Source organism: Thermobia domestica, chromosome 4 (assembly GCF_964235325.1).
Source record: "Thermobia domestica chromosome 4, izTheDome1.hap1.1, whole genome shotgun sequence".
Lineage (NCBI taxonomy): Eukaryota > Metazoa > Arthropoda > Insecta > Zygentoma > Lepismatidae > Thermobia > Thermobia domestica.
This window is the reverse complement of record NC_137457.1, coordinates 227,132,345-227,149,476: the sequence shown is the minus strand read 5'-3', so window position 1 is coordinate 227,149,476 and position 17,132 is coordinate 227,132,345. Positions and strand designations below refer to the sequence as shown.

The following is a 17,132-nucleotide window of genomic DNA, read 5'->3' as shown; positions in this document are numbered from 1 at the left end:
TCAAAATAGGTAAGCAGAAGGAGCTGGGTTCCAACCTAAAAGAGGTAATTATAAACTTAGCACTGAAAGGAAATTCTTTACGTCAAATAGCACGTACCGTTAATAGCTCACACTCCACTGTGCAGTACATAGTACAAAAATTCAGAGAGCACGATTCAACGAGGATTTTACCGAAGAAACCAAAGGAACGTAAATTAAAAGCACGCGACGAACGTTTCATTCTGCAAAGAGTTCGAGAAAATCCCAAATTAAGTGTCCCCGAACTACGTCCATTATTGGAAAATGTGTCCAGGAAGCAGATGTGTCACCAAACTATCCGAAGTGTGTTGTGGAAACATGGGTATCATGGTCGAATCGCGCGAAAGAGGCCGCATGTAAGTAAGGAAAATCGAAAGAAGCGCCTTGCGTTTGCAAAACAACATCGTGATAAGGATCAAGAATTTTAGGATAGTGTTATATGGTTCGATGAGACGAAAATAAACCTTTTTGGGTCAGATGGGGTATGTAGGGTATGGAGAAAACCAAATACAGAGAATAATAATATCAACACCCCCCCCCCAGAGCTAAACATGGTGGTGGGTCACTTATGGTGTGGGCCTGTATGTCATACACCATCAAGTTTACTGATGGCATTATGGATGCCAATGTATATTGTGAAATATTAAAGAACAATGTCAAGCAGTGTGCAAAAAATAGTTACAGATTTCAACAGGACAATGACAGTAAACACAAGGCTAGACTTAGCATGTACCAATTTTGTGTTCTTCTTATGATTTTTTTATGGTATAATAGCCTGTGTGTACGAATAGGAAAGTTGTACGAAAACAGGGGTTCTCTCATTGTTTGCTTTTATTAATTAATATTTAATTTGATACGAATTATTTTTTCTATGTTTTTCTGTTTGTAAAGCCCTAATGTATCCAAACCTGACAATTAGCTAGCACAATATTGTAGTTTAATGGAGAAATTAAATAGTTTGTGTGAAAAAACAATGTGTACGAATAAGAATGTTATATACTGTATATACGAGGGGGACCCAAAAAAATGGGAAATTCGTCGTAACTTCTTTATTTCTCAATATTTTTACACCAAATTTTCATCACCTTCAAAGTATTGTCCATGGACCGCAACGCATTTCTGCAAACGATCCTTCCATTGTTCAGAACAGTTTTGAAAATCACTTATCGGGATCTTTTTTATGATCTCCAACGATTTTTGTTTTACCTCCTCCACAGTGGCAAAACCTCCCCCACTGGCTTGATTGCTGCTTCGATTCGGGGTCATAGCCATAGCACCACGATTCATCATCAGTAATCACCTTGGCAAAAAAGTCAGGGTCCTCTTTGAGCTGATTTTGAAGTTCAACACATGCCTCTAGTCGACGCTCCTTTTGCTCGTCTGTGAGAAGGCGAGGGACAAATTGGGCTGCAACCCTTCTTATGTGCAAATCTTCTGATAAAATCCTCTGATTTCAACTCCACGATATTTCAGACATCTCACAGAGTTGATTAATGGTTCGGCGACGGTCTTCACGAACGAGGGCATTGATTTTTTCGACGTTTTCGTCAGTTCTTGCCGTTCAGGAGCGTTCTGAACAGGGTTGGTCTTCAATTGACAGTTCTCCATTTTTAAAACGTGCAAACCACTCGTATACTCTGGTTTTATTTAGGGTAGCATCCCCGTAAGCAGTCTTCAGCATTACAGTAGTTTCGGCGGCCGACTTCCCCAACAGGAAACCAAATTTCACAACCGCCCTGCCATCACGTTTTCGCCGAACTGGAAAAAGTTGGTTTACTAAACAAACTCTCAAGAGCGAACCGATACACTCACAGCGACACAACTTCGCACACTGACGCAGGTGACGTGATCGTAACGGACAATTGGTACAACAATGGGTTCCCCCACTCTCCCTCCCCACTGCAGCACAATTACCGTTTTTTCTGGGTCCCCCCTCGTATATATATTAATATCTGGAAGATACTGCCCAAACCTTATTTGGAATGTAAAATTTTCCGTTGGTAGTTAGTCGCTCATTGTTTCATAGAGGTTGTAAAATTATCGTTGTGGTGTACGAAAATGTGCATTTTCTTTTCATATTTAATGTTACTAATGCTTCCTTTTGTTATAGCAGGCTCATTGTTTTACTTTCTTAACTAAATAGGTCTTTGGATATAGGTAACGTTTTGTGGTTCATTGAACGCTTTCTAATCATCATCTACTAATGTTTCGTTAAATTTTCACACACAAGCTTTGAGATTTGATAGTTCTGTAGATTCCTTTCTTTCCAGTAACCATATATTGCGAATGTTATCGTCAATTCTCGCAACAATTCTCCTTTATCTTTGTCACCTCTAGTCCTTAAATTCAACATTGTGGCATAAGAAAGTTCAACCACACTTATAATATTCCCTCTGAGATTTTCAGGTTTCATCTTTCTCGTTTTTTCCTAAATTCATGAAATTCTTTTCAAATTCATGCATGCATCTCCAGATGAAAAGATGCACAGAATATTTGTAATGGTTAAGTTCATATCTTTATATAACTATTCTGCATGTTTCGAACAAACCCAGAATAGGTGCTGCGATACTTGTTCCAGTGCCAATAATATGGAAGAAAAATATATTTTCAGTACATTATGACGAGGTCTTATTAAATGCTTGCAGGGACATTGGTTTAGAAGTAAATGCAGAGAAAACTAAATACATGGAAGTTCGTCTGAATCGTAATACGGCAAATTATGAATGCATTAAAATATCGAATAATACTTTTGATAAAGTGGACACTTTCAAATATCTAGGATCAATATTAACAGACGGAAACCATATTCATGAAGAAATTAAATGTCAACTAAAAGCAGGAAATTTGTGTTATTATTCAGTTCAAAATAACTTGTCGTCGCAAATTATGACGAGGAATTTGAAAAACGATAATCACAACCTGTTGTTCTGTATGGCTACGAAACATAGCCGCTAACTCTGAGGCAAGAACATAGACTGAAAGTACTTGAGAACAAGATACTGTGACGAATATTTTGACCCAAGAGGAACAGGAATGGGGAATAGCGGAAACTTCATAACGAGGAACTACATAATTTAAACGGTTTAACTAACATTGTTAGGATCATCAAGTCTAGGAGGCTGATGTAGGCAGGTCATGTAGCCCGGATGGAAGAAAGTAGGAACGCTTTCAAAGTATTAACTGGAAGATCAATCGAAAAACGACCATTAGGAAGATCTAAGCGCAGACGGAAGGACTATATTACGATGGATCTCGCGGAAGTAGGAATACAAAGTAGAAACTGGATACAGTTGGAAAAGGATAGAAGTCAGTGGAGAGCTTTTGTAAACACGGCATTGAACCTCCGGGCTCTGTAGACCATAGAGTTAACTAATTAATACATTATGTAGAGATTTTGAACCATGGCTATTTGCATTTGTTTTTGAACCGTATCAGAAATTTGTTCTCCCTTTTTGTTGCACATGATGTCTTCTTTCGTCTAATTGTATCATGAAGTTTTAAATATCATCATCATCATCATCATAGGTTTTCTGCTCTTACTGGCAGATCACTTGCAGCAGCTGAGAAGCTTCCATGCTTCACGGTCCTTCGCTAACCTCTTGCTCTAGACGTATGATCTTGCTATTTTTATATCATCCATTAATTGTAGTCTCATTCGCCCCTCCCACTCTTTCCCGCCACCATGCTCTCTAGGACGTCCACCATGATACAATTTCTTCTTAGGCAATGTCCCAATCAGTTTCTCTTCCTTTTCTTAACAATATCTAAAAGTCTTGTTTTCTCCCCCACCATTTCTAACACCCTCTCATTCGTTTCCTGCTCGACCCAACTAATTCTTTCCATTCTTCTCCACACCCACATTTTGAAGGCTTCCAGTCGTTTTTAATCACTTTTACGTAATGTTCACATTTCGGCTCCATACAGTACAACACTCCACATGAAGCATTTTATGACTCTTTTTCTCAACTCTTTATTCAAGATCCCACAAAACAGACTTTTCTTCCTCCTAAAACCTTCTATCAACATTCCTATCCTTGCTTTTATTTCACGTTCGCGCTTCATGTGATTACTAAGAATACTACCCAGATATCAAAAACTATTCACTTGTTCTATTTTTCCCCTTCCTCTTTTATATTTGACACAGACTTCTTCGTTCCAATCACCACCGCTTTTGTCTTTCTGACATTTATTTTAATCCCATATTCTTCAAAGCTCATCCTCAGATTTTCTAACATTTTATTAATTTTCTTTTCAGATTCTAGAACAAGCGCCATATCGTCTGCAAATCTTATGCTTCTAATCATTCTACCTCCAACCGAAATGCCGTCATCATCATGTAAACTCCTTTTCACTATCTCTTCTAGGTGGACATCAAGTAGTGTTTGCGAGAGGCAGCATCCTTGTCGAACTCCCCTTCCAAATTCACTCTCTTCAGTCAGATCTTCCCCTATCCTAACACTTACTTGTTGGTTCATGTATAAGATTCTTACGAGTCTTCGGTCTTTCCATTCCAACCCTATCTTGTTTAGAATTCCCAATTCACTCGGTCAAAAGTCTTTTCTAGATCAATAAATGCAACATACACCTCTTTCCCTTTTTCTATAAATCTTTCACCAATCGCCCTTAATAATCCAATAAAATCTCTTGTGTCCTTACCTCTTCTGCACGCGAATTGCTCCTCCTCAACTTTTTCATTTGTTCTTCCATTATAATCTTCTGTTCAGTATTCGAAGCAAAATTTTATCTGCATGAGATATGATACTAAGAGTTCTATAAACCTCATATCACTTTGGGTTCGATTTCTTAGACATCGGTATCATGACCGTCTTCAGGAAGTCTTTTGGTCATTCTCCTGTTTCATATATTTCATTGCATAGTTGGAACAATTCTTACTTTTTCGTTGCTTCCTATATTTTTAATGAGTTCGATTGGTATATTATCTAACCCGGTTGCTTTTCCATTCCTAATCTCGAATATAGCCCTTTCAAACTCATCCCGAAGAATACTAAATCCTTTGTCATCCACGCCTACTTCATTTTCTACTTCAACATTTAGGCTATAGGTCTATCCCTACTGTCATATAAGTCTTCAACGTATTCTTTCCAACTCCCAGTGACCTCATTTCTCTCGGTGACTACCTTCCCATTCTTATTTTCTACTGAAATTATAATACCCCCTTGTTCCCTCCGAAATTCCATAGATTTCACCTCATTGCACATTTCCTCATATTTCCTCATATTTCCGCGTTTGCAAAACAACATCGTGATAAGGATCAAGAATTTTAGGATAGTGTTATATGGTTCGATGGGACGAAAATAAACCATTTTGGGTTAGATGGGGTATGCAGGGTATGGAGAAAACCAAATACAGAGAATAATAATATCAACACCCCCCCCCAGAGCTAAACATGGTGGTGAATCACTTATGATGTGGGCCTGTATGTCATACACCATCAAGTTTACTGATGGCATTATGGATGCCAATGTATATTGTGAAATATTAAAGAACAATGTCAAGCAGTGTGCAAAAAATAGTTACAGATTTCAACAGGACAATGACAGTAAACACAAGGCTAGACTTAGCATGTACCAATTTTGTGTTGTTCTTATGATTTCTTTATGGTATAATAGCCTGTGTGTACGAATAGGAAAGTTGTACGAAAACAGGGGTTCCCTCATTGTTTGCTTTTATTAATTAATATTTAATTTGATACGAATTATTTTTTCTATGTTTTACTGTTTGTAAAGCCCTAATGTATCCAAACCTGACAATTAGCTAGCACAATATTGTAGTTTAATGGAGAAATTAAATAGTTTGTGTGAAAAAACAATGTGTACGAATAAGAATGTTATATACTGCATATACGAGGGGGACCCAAAAAAATGGAAAATTCGTCGTAACTTCTTTATTTCTCAATATTTTTACACCAAATTTTCATCACCTTCAAAGTATTGTCCATGGACCGCAACGCATTTCTGCAAACGATCCTTCCATTGTTCAGAACAGTTTTGAAAATCACTTATCGGGATCTTTTTTATGATCTCCAGCGATTTTTGTTTTACCTCCTCCACAGTGGCAAAACCTCCCCCACTGGCTTGATTGCTGTTTCGATTCGGGGTCATAGCCATAGCACCACGATTCATCATCAGTAATACCTTGGCAAAAAAGTCAGGGTCCTCTTTGAGCTGATTTTGAAGTTCAACACATGCCTCAAGTCGACGCTCCTTTTGCTCGTCTGTGAGAAGGCGAGGGACAAATTGGGCTGCAACCCTTCTTATGTGCAAATCTTCTGATAAAATCCTCTGATTTCAACTCCACGATATTTCAGACATCTCCCAGAGTTGATTAATGGTTCGGCGACGGTCTTCACGAACGAGGGCATTGATTTTTTCGACGTTTTCGTCAGTTCTTGCCGTTCAGGAGCGTTCTGAACGGGGTTGGTCTTCAATTGACAGTTCTCCTTTTCTAAAACGTGCAAACCACTCGTATACTCTGGTTTTATTTAGGGCAGCATCCCCGTAAGCAGTCTTCAGCATTACAGTAGTTTCGGCGGCCGACTTCCCCAACAGGAAACCAAATTTCACAGCCGCCCTGCCATCACGTTTTCGCCGAACTGGAAAAAGTTGGTTTACTAAACAAACTCTCAAGAGCGAACCGATACACTCACAGCGACACAACTTCGCACACTGACGCAGGTGACGTGATCGTAACGGACAATTGGTACAACAATGGGTTCCCCCACTCTCCCTCCCCACTGCAGCACAATTACCATTTTTTCTGGGTCCCCTTTCGTATATATATTAATATCTGGAAGATACTGCCCAAACCTTATTTGGAATGTAAAATTTTCCGTTGGTAGTTAGTCGCTCATTGTTTCATAGAGGTTGTAAAATTATCGTTGTGGTGTACGAAAATGTGCATTTTCTTTTCATATTTAATGTTACTAATGCTTCCTTTTGTTATAGCAGGCTCATTGTTTTACTTTCTTAACTAAATAGGTCTTTGGATATAGGTAACGTTTTGTGGTTCATTGAACGCTTTCTAATCATCATCTACTAATGTTTCGTTAAATTTTCACACACAAGCTTTGAGATTTGATAGTTCTGTAGATTCCTTTCTTTCCAGTAACCATATATTGCGAATGTTATCGTCAATTCTCGCAACAATTCTCCTTTATCTTTGTCACCTCTAGTCCTTAAATTCAACATTGTGGCATAAGAAAGTTCAACCACACTTATAATATTCCCTCTGAGATTTTCAGGTTTCATCTTTCTCGTTTTTTCTTAAATTCATGAAATTCTTTTCAAATTCATGCATGCATCTCCAGATGAAAAGATGCACAGAATATTTGTAATGGTTAAGTTCATATCTTTATATAACTATTCTGCATGTTTCGAACAAACCCAGAATAGGTGCTGCGATACTTGTTCCAGTGCCAATAATATGGAAGAAAAATATATTTTCAGTACATTATGACGAGGTCTTATTAAATGCTTGCAGGGACATTGGTTTAGAAGTAAATGCAGAGAAAACTAAATACATGGAAGTTCGTCTGAATCGTAATACGGCAAATTATGAATGCATTAAAATATCGAATAATACTTTTGATAAAGTGGACACTTTCAAATATCTAGGATCAATATTAACAGACGGAAACCATATTCATGAAGAAATTAAATGTCAACTAAAAGCAGGAAATTTGTGTTATTATTCAGTTCAAAATAACTTGTCGTCGCAAATTATGACGAGGAATTTGAAAAACGATAATCACAACCTGTTGTTCTGTATGGCTACGAAACATAGCCGCTAACTCTGAGGCAAGAACATAGACTGAAAGTACTTGAGAACAAGATACTGTGACGAATATTTTGACCCAAGAGGAACAGGAATGGGGAATAGCGGAAACTTCATAACGAGGAACTACATAATTTAAACGGTTTAACTAACATTGTTAGGATCATCAAGTCTAGGAGGCTGATGTAGGCAGGTCATGTAGCCCGGATGGAAGAAAGTAGGAACGCTTTCAAAGTATTAACTGGAAGATCAATCGAAAAACGACCATTAGGAAGATCTAAGCGCAGACGGAAGGACTATATTACGATGGATCTCGCGGAAGTAGGAATACAAAGTAGAAACTGGATACAGTTGGAAAAGGATAGAAGTCAGTGGAGAGCTTTTGCAAACACGGCATTGAACCTCCGGGCTCTGTAGACCATAGAGTTAACTAATTAATACATTATGTAGAGATTTTGAACCATGGCTATTTGCATTTGTTTTTGAACCATATCAGAAATTTGTTCTCCCTTTTTGTTGCACATGATGTCTTCTTTCGTCTAATTGTATCATGAAGTTTTAAATATCATCATCATCATCATCATAGGTTTTCTGCTCTTACTGGCAGATCACTTGCAGCAGCTGAGAAGCTTCCATGCTTCACGGTCCTTCGCTAACCTCTTGCTCTAGACGTATGATCTTGCTATTTTTATATCATCCATTAATTGTAATCTCCTTCGCCCCTCCCTCTCTTTCCCGCCACCATGCTCTCTAGGACGTCCACCATGATACAATTTCTTCTTAGGCAATGTCCCAATCAGTTTCTCTTCCTTTTCTTAACAATATCTAAAAGTCTTGTTTTCTCCCCCACCATTTCTAACACCCTCTCATTCGTTTCCTGCTCGACCCAACTAATTCTTTCCATTCTTCTCCACACCCACATTTTGAAGGCTTCCAGTCGTTTTTAATCACTTTTACGTAATGTTCACATTTCGGCTCCATACAGTACAACACTCCACATGAAGCATTTTATGACTCTTTTTCTCAACTCTTTATTCAAGATCCCACAAAACAGACTTTTCTTCCTCCTAAAACCTTCTATCAACATTCCTATCCTTGCTTTTATTTCACGTTCGCGCTTCATGTGATTACTAAGAATACTACCCAGATATCAAAAACTATTCACTTGTTCTATTTTTCCCCTTCCTCTTTTATATTTGACACAGACTTCTTCGTTCCAATCACCACCTCTTTTGTCTTTCTAACATTTATTTTAATCCCATATTCTTCAAAGCTCATCCTCAGATTTTCTAACATTTTATTAATTTTCTTTTCAGATTCTAGAACAAGCGCCATATCGTCTGCAAATCTTATGCTTCTAATCATTCTACCTCCAACCGAAATGCCGTCATCATCATCAACTCCTTTTCACTATCTCTTCTAGATGGACATCAAGTAGTGTTTGCGAGAGGCAGCATCCTTGTCGAACTCCCCTTCCAAATTCACTCTCTTCAGTCAGATCTTCCCCTATCCTAACACTTACTTGTTGGTTCATGTATAAGATTCTTACGAGACTTCGGTCTTTCCATTCCAACCCTATCTTGTTTAGAATTCCCAATTCATTCGGTCAAAAGTCTTTTCTAGATCAATAAATGCAACATACACCTCTTTCCCTTTTTCTATAAATCTTTCACCAATCGCCCTTAATAATCCAATAAAATCTCTTGTGTCCTTACCTCTTCTGCACGCGAACTGCTCCTCCTCAACTTTTTTATTTGTTCTTCCATTATAATCTTCTGTTCAGTATTCGAAGCAAAATTTTATCTGCATGAGATATGATACTAAGAGTTCTATAAACCTCATATCACTTTGGGTTCGATTTCTTAGACATCGGTATCATGACCGTCTTCAGGAAGTCTTTTGGCCATTCTCCTGTTTCGTATATTTCATTGCATAGTCGGAATAATTCTTACTTTTTCGTTGCTTTCTGTATTTTTAATGAGTTCGATTGGTATATTATCTAACCCGGTTGCTTTTCCATTCCTAATCTCGAATATAGCCCTTTCAAACTCATCCCGAAGAATACTAAATCCTTTGTCATCCACGCCTACTTCATTTTCTACTTCAACATTTAGGCTATAGGTCTATCCCTACTGTCATATAAGTCTTCAACGTATTCTTTCCAACTCCCAGTGACCTCATTTCTCTCGGTGACTACCTTCCCATTCTTATTTTCTACTGAAATTATAATACCCCCCTTTTCCCTCCGAAATTCCATAGATTTCACCTCATTGTACATTTCCTCATATTTCCGAACTCTTTCTAATTCATCTATGTCCTCGCATTTTCTTTTATAAAACTCTTCCCTCGCTCTGTCTGTTTCCCTCCGTAATTCATTATGTAATTTTCTGTACATTTTTCTGTCATCTTCTGTATCAATCTGTTTCCACTTTTTCCTTTCCCTCATTTTCTGCAACATTTGCTGTGTAACCCATGGTTTCTTAGCCGTTTTGTGTTCGCGGTAACCTACTGTTTCTTCTGCAGCCTGCTGTAAGCAAAGCCCACCATGCGTTACTACCTACGCCTATTCTTTCCTAGTTTGGATATTTTTCTTCAAATTTTTCAACGAAAAGATTTCCTATTTCCTCGTTTTTCAACTTTTCAGTATTCAACACTTTGTTGCTTACTTTTTTTCTTTCTTCATTTTTCAGTTGAATATCTATTTCGGCCAGCACAAGATTATGATCTGAGAAAATATCAGCTCCGGGAAGGCTCTTCACGTTCTTTAAACTATTCCGGTACCTGTCCTGAATCGTAACATAGTATATCTGATATCTTCCGCCATCTATTGGTGATTTGCTTGTATATTTTCTTCTCTTGTGCTGATTGAACCTAGTGTTCTGAATTATTAGTAAATTTTGTCTACAGAAATTCAGTCGTTCCCTCTCCGCTTTTTAATTCTTTCGCCTAAACCATATTTGCCTACGATACCACCTTCCTGTTTTCTCCCACAAGTGCATTGAAATCTCCCATTACAGTTACGTGTGTACCCCTCTCCTCCCTATCTATAATTTCTTCTATTTTCTCATAATTTTCCTCTATTTCTTCAATTGTATGTGAAGTCATCGGTGCATATGTCTGTATCACCAGTATACCCTTCGTTCCCCTTTAAGTCTTAACATCATAACTCTATCATCAATAAATGGTACTTTCACTACCTTCTCCTTTAAGCTCTTTCCAAGAATAATTCCTGCGCCATTATGACCGCCTTTTTCATTACCTGAGTAAAACATTGTATGCCTTTGCTGTTCAACATCCCACTACCTTCCCATCTATCTTCACAAACTCCTACGAAATCTAGATCATTTTGTTTAATTTCTTCTTTAAGGTTTTCTATTTTTTTTCCCTGTATCATAGTACATACGTTCTATATGCCTATCCTCATCCTTTTGCTCTTTCCTGCTTGCTTTGCCCTTTCTTTCTCTGCCAGTTTTCCCCCCATTGTTGATTTCCCGTCCAATAGTCCTTCCCAAGCCATCTCCCTCCCGGAAATCCGAATGCGGGGATATTTTACCTCCGGAACTTTTAGACCTGCGAAAGACCATTGTATATATTTTTATGTTCTCTTTTTGCTGCCAGCAAACTAGGGAAAATAGAGTTGTGGTTTCCCGTTGTTTTCCACCCCTCAATAGCACAGGCGTTAAAATCACTGACTACGCCTGGGACTAATGTCCAAGTTGCCGTACCAATCACTATGATTTCCGCCAACTTGGCTACTGGAGAATTGCTGCCTTCTGCCAGAACACTCTTCGTCTGGCTACTCCATTAGACCAATTCGGTAGGGTTGGCCCTTCTGGTAGTGAACTACCACCGACATAGCTCTAAATTTCACTGTAGCACGCAATCCTCCCCACCCGACATATAAATGTCTTCGTAAAGATGGTTTTTATCGGGGAGATGTTTTAGATGAGACAAAGAAATTCATTTTTATCATAGTTGAAACGAACAAAGTAAAAGTAACAAAAATTTTAACAGATTATCATTAAAAATTAGGGATATGAAAAATAATTAATTAAATTAAAAATTACCGTGGACTCATTCCTAACCGTCCATTTTCCAAGAAATAGGTAACTTTCGTTATTAGCCGCGCTCGATGCTCCACAACGATGATAAACATACAATCCAATAAGAGAATATAGTAGTCTAATCTTTTCTTCAGAATTGTAATCTCAATTGTATTTTGTCGGTTTTGGGTTATTCTTCAATAAGTGCACGTACATCATAAATAAGCGTCTGTTTTGTGTAACAGCCTAATATCTTTTATTAAATATTGTAAATAGTAAATTCTACCACTCTTTTGGGTCTAGATACAGCCAAGAGAGGGTAACGTAATTATCAGGGCTCTAACTCAGCCAGTAGCGTAACGCTAAAATTTCGGGCCTCCCTGCAGGATTATTTTTGGGCCCCCGTTCCCATGCCCATTAGCTTCCCACTATATTATATCCGTATAGAAGACAATGGTTCATAAATCATAATTAACATAGTGAGCATGGAATATAATTAAATTACATGATAAAAAGCAAACGAACTGCTGAATGTCGAAGTTCATTTGAAGCGGTGTAATCTTCTATCATTCTTTCTGCAAACATTTCTATTATAGGTATTATTTACGTCTATTGTTCTTGTTCTCCCACATTCAACATTAAAATACTAAGACTGGTCAACCGTTCTTGTGACATGGAACTGCGTAAATATTTCTTTATCAGTTTTAATTTAAAAAAGATTTCTCCGCTGCAGAAACACTCATTGGTAAGCTCAGAAATAACAGAAACGATGTGCTAGAAGCCAAAGTATAGTTATCTATTAATAGGAGATTTGCTAGTTCCCAAATTGTTTCCATCTTTATTTCATTGTGTAATACCAATTTGAAATCGCAACAATGTACGTTATAAAGGTTCTGAACTGAATATAGTAATAGGGATACGTATTCCTTTTGCTTAAATTTTTGCGACAAAAAAAAAAAAAAAAAAGAAAAAGAAATTTTCTGCACATTGTACAGTCGGCAACAAAATTATTTTTCCTTAATCATCGAGTGCTAAGATGATTTTTTAAACTGATATTACTCAGAATTGATAAATTCTCATCGAGAGCATATTTTTCCTTTTCTAAAGTAAATAATATTATTCAGGGAAATGGATATTCCGTATTCAGCTCACTTTTTTGTTGCTTATAGTTTTTGACATTTTCTTTGCAGTGGGCCCCCAAACTCTGCCCCCCTTCGCACTACAGGCCCTGCGGGCCCCTCAGTTACACCACTGAACTCAGCCAAGAGAATGGCAGAAGTGATATATGTAGCGAGACTGGTGTTGCAGCGCTTTTAAATTCGAATTTTCGTTAAACGTCGTTGATCCTCATTCTTGGTGATTTCGTGGTACTCTTCGGGTCCAGGGGCGGATCCAGGGAGGGCAATCGCCCCCCCGAAGAGGAAACTTTTTTTATTTTATATATAAATAAAACCCATCCGAGAGCTCTTGGAAGTAGCTCTAAGTAGCAGTATTACGACCTACCGCCGCCCCCCTCCCAGAAGTCCGTCCTGTATCCGCCCTTGTTCGGGTCATATGTTAAATGATAACATTGGTCGTCTGCTGGGTGTTGTTGTTGTTGTTAAGCACGTGGACCATCGTCATACGTAGAGGATATTACATCCCCTGGCAGGTGTAAGATAATAATCCAGAAGATTTTTTATTTGCACTAAAGCGGACCGATCTGTTCCATGAAGAAGCACTAAAAGAACACTGAGCATTGATGAAGTGAATTTTGTAATGATCTTCTGGCAGTTGTTCCTCTGTCCAAGGCAGGATCAGTATTACTACATCAGTTTTATCAAGGGAGAGGCTGCATGAGCTTTTGTACTGATATACCAAAGCACTCATGGTGACGAATGTAGGAGAAGGAAGTAAAATTTGGAATTCAGTGAAGGTATTGGAATGAAAGAGTTCCAGTAGGATTTGCCTATATATATAACTTTTGAAACGATGTTTTGCCGGTCGGCGATGATACATTACTAACAAAACAAAAAATATGGCTCGCCAAAGCAGTAAATATGATCATACCGGAAGAGATACAAGTCACTTTTTTGATGCTACTTTTTACAACACGTTTATATAAATAGTACCGAAGGATGTCAATTCTGGTTAGCTGTAAAATAATAAGTTTACCAGTTGCAATCACAGTCCAAGGGAATGTTGATATCAAATGAGGGTCTATTCCTGTCTTAGAAGAGAGTACATAAATGTTATTGTTCGTTGGAGGCTTCGAAAATGCAAGGTAAAATTAAGATCTTGTTTGTCTAGAAGTTGCCAGTGTTCAAGTGTAAAGTCCCCCGAATAGCATGTTGGGAAGTTGAGATAATTAGTTGCTATTCCCTCAAAATTTTCATATCGAAAAAAAAATAATAAGTCATGGATGAATTTATACCGGTTGATGTTAGAATATGATTGCATTGCCTAGTACCTTGAACAAGTTAAAAATTTGATCGAGATCGGTTGGGTGGTTCAAGAGGTATGATGTCATAAACAGTAATTTCCATTTTATATATATAAAGATTTCCAAATCACGCATTAGAATTTTTTCTTGTCATTATTTTAATGCAATTATGTGTTATTGCTAAATATAAATATAGCAATATATAGAATATTCTGCATCTAAGAAATCCTCATGACGTGATTTTATACTGACATTTCTTCCCATGTAGTTTAGATCAGGCGAGATTCTGTGTTGCGAGATCAGGAACGCGAGGTTTTGGCCAGGCGAGATTTTGGGACGTGAGGTTTTAGAAGACGATGTTTTGACAAGGTGATTTTGGCTCGGTGAGATTTTGTGCCGCGAGGTTTTGGCCAGGCGATGTTTTGCGTCCCGAAGTGGTCGCAGCGACCCAAACCATACCGTCCGTTGTTTTATTGTTGCAACTATAGTTTGAAATATAAAATTAGATAAAAGTAAAATAACTCTGAACAAAATTATCCTGTAAAATTCTTCCGATATCACATTACATATATGAGGAAATTTCCAACTTTAGATTAGATTAAAATTTTATTTTTTAATTTTATTCTTGACGTATTTGTCATTTCACCCTTTATACAAGCAATATTTGAAAGACACGAAACTTCAAAACGTTACAAATACTGCATATGGGTCAATCCATCTGAAGTGGTCCAAAGATGCTGAAAATGTTTGCTCGACAATCTCCGAAAATAAACGAAATTTGACTGTGACGAACAATGTGTATAAGAAAGTCAATAACATCATTCACGTTGTTGTATGTACAGTCACGAACACAAATAATGGAGGTTTGAGCCATAAGAAATAATGGCTGCAACCTCCATTCATTTATGTTCGTGACTGTACAAGTGTTCCTTAATGGCGGCCATCTTTGTTGTCGATGAGTGCCAATTTTTACATTTGCAGGCAAAAGCGTTTACGAAAACTACGGTTGTTCAGGACGTACGAATCTAACGAAAATCAATGTTTACAGAAGAGATTAAGGTACCAGAGACGAATCTAGAAGGTAAAAACTAGGGGTGGCAGCCAGATAGGTTTTCATGAGTCTAGTATACACTTTCAAAAATATATAAATAATAGCTTAAATTATTATTGTCACTCAAAACCTGGGGGGTTTAGACCCAGCGGCCCCGGGCTAGATCCGCCGCTGTATGGTACACGGAGAATATAAACTCTTGCTTCTAAAGAAATATGCAGGGTTGTAAACTAGTACATGAAATGACCAGAAAAACTACAAAACATTACAATTTTAAAGGGACTGTATTTTTGGAATGGCGTAAAATGGGAGGTTCATAAGTTTCGTGCTGAAACTATTACATATAAAGAGTCTGCATAAATATCCACAGCTATAATAATAAATCGTAAATTTAAATGCATCCGAAAGTTGAAGTGTGTGATGCTGATGTCCTTTTTGGGGTGTAATATCTCAGGAGGGGAAAGGGCCAAAAATTGCTGCTTAGACCACAAAGTAATTCTGTATGTAACTAAGCTATTGCAAAAAAATCATGACTGATATTACATGGAGAAAAAAGTGAGGACATGATAAAAACGCGTAGAAAGCACGTGCTTGACGATGGTCGTAGCCCGGAAAAAATGAAATGTTTGGATATATTTCATGCTAGATCTCAAAAACTACACATGGTGCAGCAATTAGGCCCACTTTTGTTAGTGTTCAGTTGTGGAAAAGCTTGTGAGTGGCGTTTGTTCCATCCTTCTTGCTCTATGATCATTGCCAACCCTATATGGTAAAATGGTTAGCTTCCCCTTGCGCACACGACACCCATCGTCGAACTGGACCGCAGTATTAAGGCACTTAATGTATCAGCAAAGTGTCAGAGAAATCCAATTTCAGTTACGGACATTTATATATTCACAAAGTTGCGTTACATCTATCCTAACTGTATATAAAACTACGTGAACTGACATAAAATAAAGGGGTACTTCCGGTTGAGGTGGAAAGTTGAAATTTAGCATGATTGTAGTTTTCAATTACTAACCCACACGAAAATTGGCAAAAGTTAATATTTTAAACTTTTAGGGCGACAAAAGGGGGGTGAAGAAATTCTCTATGTTATTTAAATGGTCAATTTTTTGGTCTTATAATCTCATATATTAGGTACTTGGAATTTTAATTAAAACTTGAAATTCGATATGCTTGTACGTTTCCGTTAGCGTTACGTACGTAAATCAGTACAAATAACAATTTCCAACTTTAGAATGGTTTATGGGGAGCTGAAAATCTTGCCTATGTTATTTATATGGGACATCTTCTACACCCCAAATTTATTCGCCACTTTCTCCAGGGCTATAATAATTGGTATGATTGTAGCTTTTCAAGACTAATCCATTGTCAAAAGCGAATATTTTTAGATTTTAAGAGGTCTAAAGAGGGGATGAAGTAATTCCCATGTTATTTAAATGGATGTTTTCTTGTGATACAAAATCTTATCATTTAGATAGTTGAAATACGAAAAGAAACTTGAAATTTTTTGATAGATTTGTAGGTTTTAGAAATTCGCCGTAAGCCGAGCAAACGCTGGGATTTGGGGACGGAAACTCCAGCTAGCCAAAGGCTAGTTTACCCTATATAAGGCAACCTTGTAAACCTTAACTTCCGTAACTGGGATTAGATTTCAATGCATTAAGTGCCTTAATACCGCGGTCCAGTTCGACGATGGGTGTCGTGGGTGCAAGGAGGAGCTAACCCCCTTATCATACAGACGTGGCAATGATCATGGAGCCAGAAAGATTGAACAAACGCCACTCACAAGCTTTTGCAC

General features: G+C 37.7%; 1 protein-coding gene across 1 annotated transcript in view; it reads right to left on the bottom strand.

Moving 5' to 3' along the window:
• Nucleotides 1-17,132, bottom strand: part of LOC145683884 (cubilin-like) — a 1,291,374-nt gene that overhangs the window by 499,314 nt on the left and 774,928 nt on the right. The window lies entirely within an intron of this gene.